The sequence below is a fragment of the Molothrus ater genome, chromosome 1 (assembly GCF_012460135.2).
Source record: "Molothrus ater isolate BHLD 08-10-18 breed brown headed cowbird chromosome 1, BPBGC_Mater_1.1, whole genome shotgun sequence".
Taxonomy (NCBI): Eukaryota; Metazoa; Chordata; class Aves; order Passeriformes; family Icteridae; genus Molothrus; species Molothrus ater.
In genome coordinates, this window is record NC_050478.2 from 124868151 (window position 1) to 124876225 (window position 8075).

Sequence of the window (8075 nt, forward strand, 5' to 3'; positions counted from 1 at the left end):
TGTGGTGTTTGGGCTGCATTCCTTCACATTTAACCATTGGGTTGCAAGAAATTCTTTTAATTTAATATATCCAAAATACCTCCCTCTCCTCCCCTCTGACCTGAAGATCTTGTCATTGTTTCAGAAATACGTGTTTTTCACTTTCCAGGCCTTACTTGAAAGGAAGAATGATCAGGTCTTTTAAAAATAAATTAAAAAAAAATGATAGGCAAGGATGAAGACAAATACAAAAGGCATTTTTTTCATTCATCTTACTAGAATCTCTTTAAAGTGTGTATGTGTGTATAGTGTCTCACCTTTAATGTACATACACATATTCATGTATGTATGAAATGCTGGAGCAGTGATTTAGGACCACCATTCATTATCTGGTGTGGAAAGGTTTCAACTGCTTGGGCAGCTTCTCTTTTCCTCTTTGTAAGTCCTAAGGGCTTTGTCACAAAATGCCAAAAGTGCTATGGTATGAGCACTGCTGTCTGTGTCTACAGCTGTGGGGGGTGGAAGAACAGGATGAGTGTGCAGGGGGAATATTTAGAAAATCTCACTGTCTGTCATGATGTAGAGCTTATTTATTTTAATTATGTAATTTTTTTTGAAACAAAAGGAGAAAAATTTATTCTCAAAAATTATTTAGCAGCGCATCTTAAGTATTACAAGTAGTATAATCTCAGGTAGCTGTCATATTTTCTCACATCTGTCCCCATTGCAGAGGGGGACCTTCACAGCACAGTTGAGTCAGGTGTATATTGTGCAGGAAAAGTATAGCTGCTTTAGGTGACCTTGATCATAGTTTAAATGGTTTGTTTTGTTATCAGCATGTGATTACCTGGTCACCACTACACTACACTCTTGGGACCAATATCTACAGATCAAACTAGATAATGTAGTTATGAAATGCTAGTATGTGCCTAGAAATTTCTGAACAACCTTGTATACCTAAGATATAATGTGTCTGGCAGGGTCACAGAGCCCCTCTGCTGCCCTGCTCCCACCTCTCCTGCAGACTACACTTGTGTTCTCCTGTTTTGCTTGTATGTATGCTGGCTGACTTTTCCCCCTGCAGCTAGAAGTCTTCTGATAATTCCCTGGTTGCTGTTTACTACAGTTGACTGTCAAATTCCTCTTTACCAAGATAAACTTTGGGCAAATGCCATCTTGGGGAGTTTGGGCTTGACACTTATGCAGCCCCTTACAGCCTGTGGTGTCTCAGCAGCCACTGCTACCCAGGCTGTTTTTAGGGTAGCAGGGCAGTGTAGGTACCCCTCAGCTGGCTTTCTCAAAGGGCCGGCATCCAACTCTCCTAGGATTGAAAGGCAAGTTGAGGATCTGTGATTTGAGCTAGATTTAATCAAATAGGTGGTATTTGATTAAATACCTGTTGTCTGAGCTGGTGGTCTGCTCCCATGGAAGTGGTGTCAGTACCCCCATTCCCATTGCTGTGACATCAGCTTTCTCCATGTAAGTCTTATGGGGCAAGGAGTGTTTTGTGGGTTCAAACAGGATTTACATGGACACCCCAACACTACCCTGAGTTTAGCATCCTTTCCTCAAAAAAAATTAAACTTGCACTTTAGGAGTAAAGGGAGTGTTCAGATACACTTAATTTATAAATATATCCAGCTTTATAAATATATCTTAGCTTTACTTTTGTACTCAGCTTACTAAAGGGACTTTGGTGTAGCTGCTGAAAAAACTCAGCTCAGCTGGGACTGCAGGTGTATAGGCATTTATAGGGTTGTTGTATTACCCCATAGCTACCTATTGTCTGTACCTTGTGTGTTTATGGGGTGTTGGAGTGCCTGGTTTGGCTGCTTTGCTGCCCAGCAGCAGTGGTGAGTCCATCAGCACCAGGGCTGGGACTCTGCGGACCTCCAGGAGGAGCTCTGGGTTCAGCATACAGCAAGAAACTCCAGCAGGCTGGAAAGCTGCAGTTTTCTCACAGGACCTGATTTCAGTCTTACTGCTCATGCTGGAGGAAAAGGCCTGCCTGGAAGTGCTGCTCAAACACCAGGGGTGAAACCCTCCCACTCTTCTCATTCCTCCCACAAATCCCCACTTGTTCAGAGCTAAAACGCTCCTTTAAATACTAACCCACCTTCTTGGCTGCTTCTCTGGCTTCTCTCTCTTCTTCTCTTCCCCTGTCTGTGGCCACCTTGGCACCCAGATTTGTTCCCTGCTCTGGACTAATGCAGGAGCTCAGAAGCAGATCATCATGCAGCAGCTTACCAGCCCCCTCTCTACACACTCAGGCCAGGACAAAGAGCTAAGACCAATCTCAAAGGTTTAAATCTGTTAAAAATACTCATTTTGAAGAAGCTTAATACTGGCTCAGTGAACTGTGCCTTGCAGTGACCAGCTGCAAACTGGATGTCATTGGAACACACTGAGGACACTGAATTGCAAGAGGGATTTCTTGGTCAAATCTGTCTCTCAGACCCTGTGAGGGTTCAGAGCACATCAGTCATTGTGAGGTAATGTCAGTGCTGCCTTGGGTTAGGTGGGAGCATGTGGGACATGCCTACAGGGAGGTATTGCAGCTGCTGGTCTTGAGGCTGTTGATGTTCATGTGTGAAAGTAGTCACTTTGATCTGTTGAGGATTTGGATCTTAAAAGGTAGCTTTACCAAGGAGAGGGTTTATTTGGCACAGGAAATTCCATCTGAACTGACACCCTCTTGTAGCTGTAATGCAGTTTCAGAAGTTCATAGATAAACATAGGTTGGAGATACCACCTTGCACTTCTCAGGTTAAAACCTTCAGCTCCCAATGCTTTGTAAGCAGTCAGCAAAATAAAATATTTCAGTCAACTCAGTTTACTGAGCTAGGAAAAAAAAAATCCCCCTGTGTGAATCAAGTAGTTCTGGAAAAGGTTTGTAACAGCACTAATGTGAGAACAGATCTTATTGTAGCAGACACTTGTGGTTGAACACAAAGGATTTAATTTTATAAAGAAGACAATAGGAGAGAAAAAATGATGGGGGAAAATGATAACAAGTTGAGACACTAATTTATGTAGCCTGAGAATCTGTCTAGAGCACATATTGTGTCTGAATAAACTGAAATCTGAGTCAACAGCTGCTACACCAGAGCAGAGCATAGAAGCCTCTTTGTTGAGAGAAGAGATCTTGTCCTGTGACCTTTGGATAATCGTGAGTCTTGTGTAACGCACGTCATTTGAAAAGTGAAATGAGTTGAGATGTTCTTTCTGTGGTTTTCTAGACTCAGATGTGAAACTTGTCTCACAGAGGATGCCCATAGTGAACTACAGCATGCTGACAGCAAAAATAGATGAAAGTAATTATTTGCACGTTCTGTTTCTCAGGTTAAGTCACAGCAAAGTTGAGCTGAATTTTTGATTGTTTAATGCTCTTTCATCATCCATTACTTTGCACATTAATTTTGCTACATTCTTAAATTAATTTTTAATGGCCCATTTAGGTAGGAATAACTAAGTCAAATATGACTGGTCATTCTCTGCAGTTATCTCTACAAGAAACACATTTTTTGGGCTGCTTTTGTACACCTAAGCAGGAGCAATGTCTCTATAGGCACACAAACATCTCACTGAATCTTAGTCAAAAGATTACACAGAGTGAGACAGTTTTCTCATCTGTTTTTTCCAATGCAAATTATTATCTCCTTAACAACTTAAAATCTAAGAGGAAGCTCCTGATGTTTTTGTTGGGTTTACAATTATCCTACAAGCTGTGCTGCAAGATTTCTAAATTTCTAATGCACATCCATGCACAAAAAATAAACTTCTCAGGGCAGGACTTCTAAATGCACAAAGCAGCTGCTGTAGTAGGGTGGAGCTCTTGCCTATTGCCTCTGCTCGTCTGTGTAACAGGTGTATTTATCCTGCAGAATGAGGGGGAAATGGAGTCTCCATCACACCACAAACAATCCACCCCATAACCTGGTCACCAGAAATGCCTAGAAAGAGCCACAGGAAATCTGGGAGGAGAGATCCGGTTGTTTTGCCACATGTAGCAGCTGCTTCCTAAGCTCACTCTGTCTATCTATCTATCTATCTATCTATCTATCTATCTATCTATCTATCTATCTATCTATCTATTGATTTTTCAGACAGTGCAAAGCAATAATGAGATCTTGAAAGGTCAATGTACAACCTTCTCCCAGTAGATGCTTGCTGGATGAACAATGCTTGACAAACCCACATTAACTGCCAACCAACCAACCAACCAACCAACCAACCAACCATTTCATAGTCATCCTCAGCGTTTCCATAAAACAGCTGTGGCAGCTGTGGTTTCTTCTCAATGAAAGAACATTAATCCACATGTGATTGAGAAAACAGAGACCTGTTTCTCCACCACATGAAAGCATCCTAGTGCGTTCAATTTGACTTTTAGAAGAAAGGAATATCACAAATCTAGAAGCAGCGAATAATTTATAAGCAAGGATATTTAAAACCACTTGAAATCCAGTTGAGATATCCCAAGACAAAGTTCCTGTATTGTACAGCAAAAGTCTCACTGGATCAGCAAATCATCTAATTTTAGCCTGCTGACAAGTCAAGGAGGTCAGCAGTAACCCTAGGATCGCACCAACAGACTTACTTTGCAATTAGGGTGAATCATGTAATTGCTTTCTTCCTCAGGTTCCTTGTTTGCACAGCAGAGGGAAATACAATACCTATCTTCAGATACAAAGTGGGGACAAACTTCATTTGGCACTCTGGTGGTCCTCAAGTCAAAGAAGTGCAGAGTATGAATCAGCAAGCCTTTAGGGTTTCCATGAAGAGGTTAAAAGGGCTAAAAAGGGGAAAGGTCTCCATGAAGATTGTGCTGAAAACCAGGAAAACAGGTTGGAGCACTGCTTTTGAAGGCTTAGCAAAGGGTTAAGGTGCAGAACTTTTAACTTCCCTTAAAATGGATGAGACTTGGCCACTGCTGAGAGTTGATCCCAGAATCCCATTTATTAGGCCAGTGCTTTAATCAGCCTCTGCTAGAAGGAAGACCCATGCTGAGGGTTTCTGCATTGTGGGGAGTGATCTCTTCCTGACAGGTGAGGTCCCTGTCTCCCAAAGCCAAAGGGTTCAGCTCTGGCTAGCAGGGACTTCTGAGGACTGAAATTATTACTCCAAGTTCAGCACTCCCACGTCCATGCCTCCTCTTTCTCCAGAGCCATGCTGCCCTGCTTTGCAGTTTGCAATATTTGCAAGCCATACCAAAATTCCAGCCTGGGCTGGATGCTCTGATGTGCTTGATGAGACAGAAAAGGCACAAGTCATACAAACAGGGGCAGGAAAACAGTGAAGATCTAGGTTATACACAAGAGAAATGGCACTGAAGACCATTTTTCTCAATGTCAGGAGGAGGTTAAGGGTATAAAAGGACACAGAGAACCTTTACCAGCTGAGTTACAACATCACTAGCTTTCCTGAATTTTAATTTCAGTGTCAAGCACTGTTCTGTTGCAGAAAGATTTCATGTAAAAAATTCTCATTTCTTAAGTAAGAATAGCATACACATCAGGCTGATTTATCCAGTTAAGCAGAATTACATTTGAGAACTCAGCCAATTACAGAGCTCCTTCAGCCTTCCTGTTACATGACAGTGAAAAATGCTTGTCTTGGAAACATCCTGCTTGTGCACATCCTGTGCTCTGGGCAGCATCAGTGTAACTCTGCCTGACGCTTGTTAAACAGGACTCTTCAATCCTAATATCACTTTGTTTTGATGATGCTGGACAAACCTGCAGTTTGGGGCTTTTAAATATGTCCACCAGAAGAAAAAAGATGCTTTTTATGTGACACGGAGTTATGCTTAGACATGTCTCATGACAACCTTTTCCTGACTCCAGAACAACCATCAGAACGGTTCTGAACTCATCAACCCAAGGAGAAATTTCAAGAGAAACATTTTGTATTCCAGTGTAACACTCAAGATACCCAGCTGGAGAATAAGCTGTGGACTGACCAAGTAATTGTTACTCTGAGGATGACATGTTTGTCATGTATATCTACTACAAAATAAGGATATCTATAGATACATTAATATTTTATTGTTTAGCACAAAGCATGTTTATGCTAAATGTTTACCATTTTCCTTATTTTTCTACTCCTCTGAATCCACAGAGTTGCATCAGAAACAAAAGGTAAAATCTGGGCAGGTCAAAAGGACTGATCAGAAACCCTGGGCCCAGTGTTTTCTTTGCAATGCAGAACCTGAGAAGGACTGAACACAAAAGGTTGTCTTCTGAAACACGGCTGGGATAAAGGTTAGCACAGTGAGGCTGGCAAAGAAACCCCAGTGCTGTGGGAGAAGGTGATCCTGAATGGGTTACAATTAGCACAGAGCCTAAACCACTCACAACACGGAAACTTACAATTAGTGGAGCAGCTCTGATCAACAAATGAGGGAACAAATTTTTACTTTCAAAGGGGAAAAAATGCTCAGTTGTAAACTATGGACAAGTTTCTCTTGTCCTCTTTCCCTTCTGTCTTTTCCATTCTCTCTCATCTTTCATCTAGGAGGTTAAGATCCTATGCATTAACAATGTATTGAAGATCATAATAGTGTAGAACCACCAACAGGTAGATTCAAACAAACATGGATGTGAGGATACAGTTCAGTTACCCAAGCGCCCCTTAAAGCAAGTTCTGTATTTTGTAGGAAAAATGTGTATCTAGTTTGGGATGTTGGAACTGTCTAGTGATCGGAACATTCTGATCTCTTGCACCAAGACTTAATTGAAATATAGGAAGGAATGATAGGAAGAAAGACCCCTAAGACCTGGTATTCTATAGAGTGTTTCCTGTAGGATTCTTCCCTTCCTTGGTGGCTTGTGACCTTGGTCTATTGATTTATCTGACATTTCTAAAAAAAAACCTGATTGTAGCAGCAACTTCAGAATACAACTTTTTTGAATTCCACACCACTCACCCAGCATGTATCAGTCTGCCATAGCTAGGATAGGAAAAACTCCTCTACAAACAAACCATATGAAATTTCCTACAGAAAGTTCTACTCAATTTTTTTCTAGTAGAATAAATGCTGTTCCTTTGTAGCTACATTTCAAAAAAGGAATAGAAACTGCAGACAAAAAAGTCAAATTACTTAGTGTTCTAATGAGCTGCAGAGAGTAAAACCCATCTGGGGCAGACATACCATCTAGAACAGGAACTTTCCTGGTCCCTTTTCACTTCAATTGTAAAACTGTAAACTGTTGTGTTGTACGTTCTACACCCAGTTAATGGTTGTCAGTGGGAAAAGGTATGGAGTGGGAGTTTATAGGGACTCATTCTTGATTAAATACTAGTCAGCATTTTGATTTAGCAATACACAAAAGCAGAGAAGTGGTGTGGGCAGACTGCATGTGCTTTGGAGGATAAAAAATCCTGCAGGATTAAAAGATGCAGTACTAAAAAAAGCAAGGCCCCAGTAAGATTAAACTACCCACTATGTATTAAAATCTAAAACAAAGGGGAAAACCCTGTTGTACATCAGTGGCTGAGCTATTAAGGCAATCACCTACAGCAGAAAAGAACAACCTGTTACTGGTTGTTATTCTTGTAACTAGCTCACTCTGCTGCAATTCCAGTTTGAATATTTCTCTGCAGTTTCAGCAGGGCACAGAACTCCACTGTCAATTTTTACAAATGAAATATTGGAAACTTGGCTTCTTCTGTACTGAAATTGCAGCAGTGAGTGAAAAAAGAAACACATGGAAAATAGTGCCAGAATGGATGCAAGTTGTGCAGCAGAAAAAACTTCACTATGGGATTGACTTGGAATAAACCTTGATCAAGATGTTCAAGGCCACAATGGGCTGCCCACCTCAAATTCTGCATGTCCTTTAGGGAGGATAACCATTCATTAACCAGTAACACAGCTGAAGTGATACCACACTGCCGCTGAACAAATTCACTTTTTCCAGCTCAGTTTTGTTACAATGTCCCCCTAAACCAAAATGTCTGTTCATAGGATACTAAATACTTTGGGTTAGCAAAGTTTCTTTTAAATCTTGAGGTTTTCACTCCTTTGCCCTCTCATGACTATACTGTAAATTATATTAATACTTTCTTTCATGTCTAGATTTGCAGATTTACCT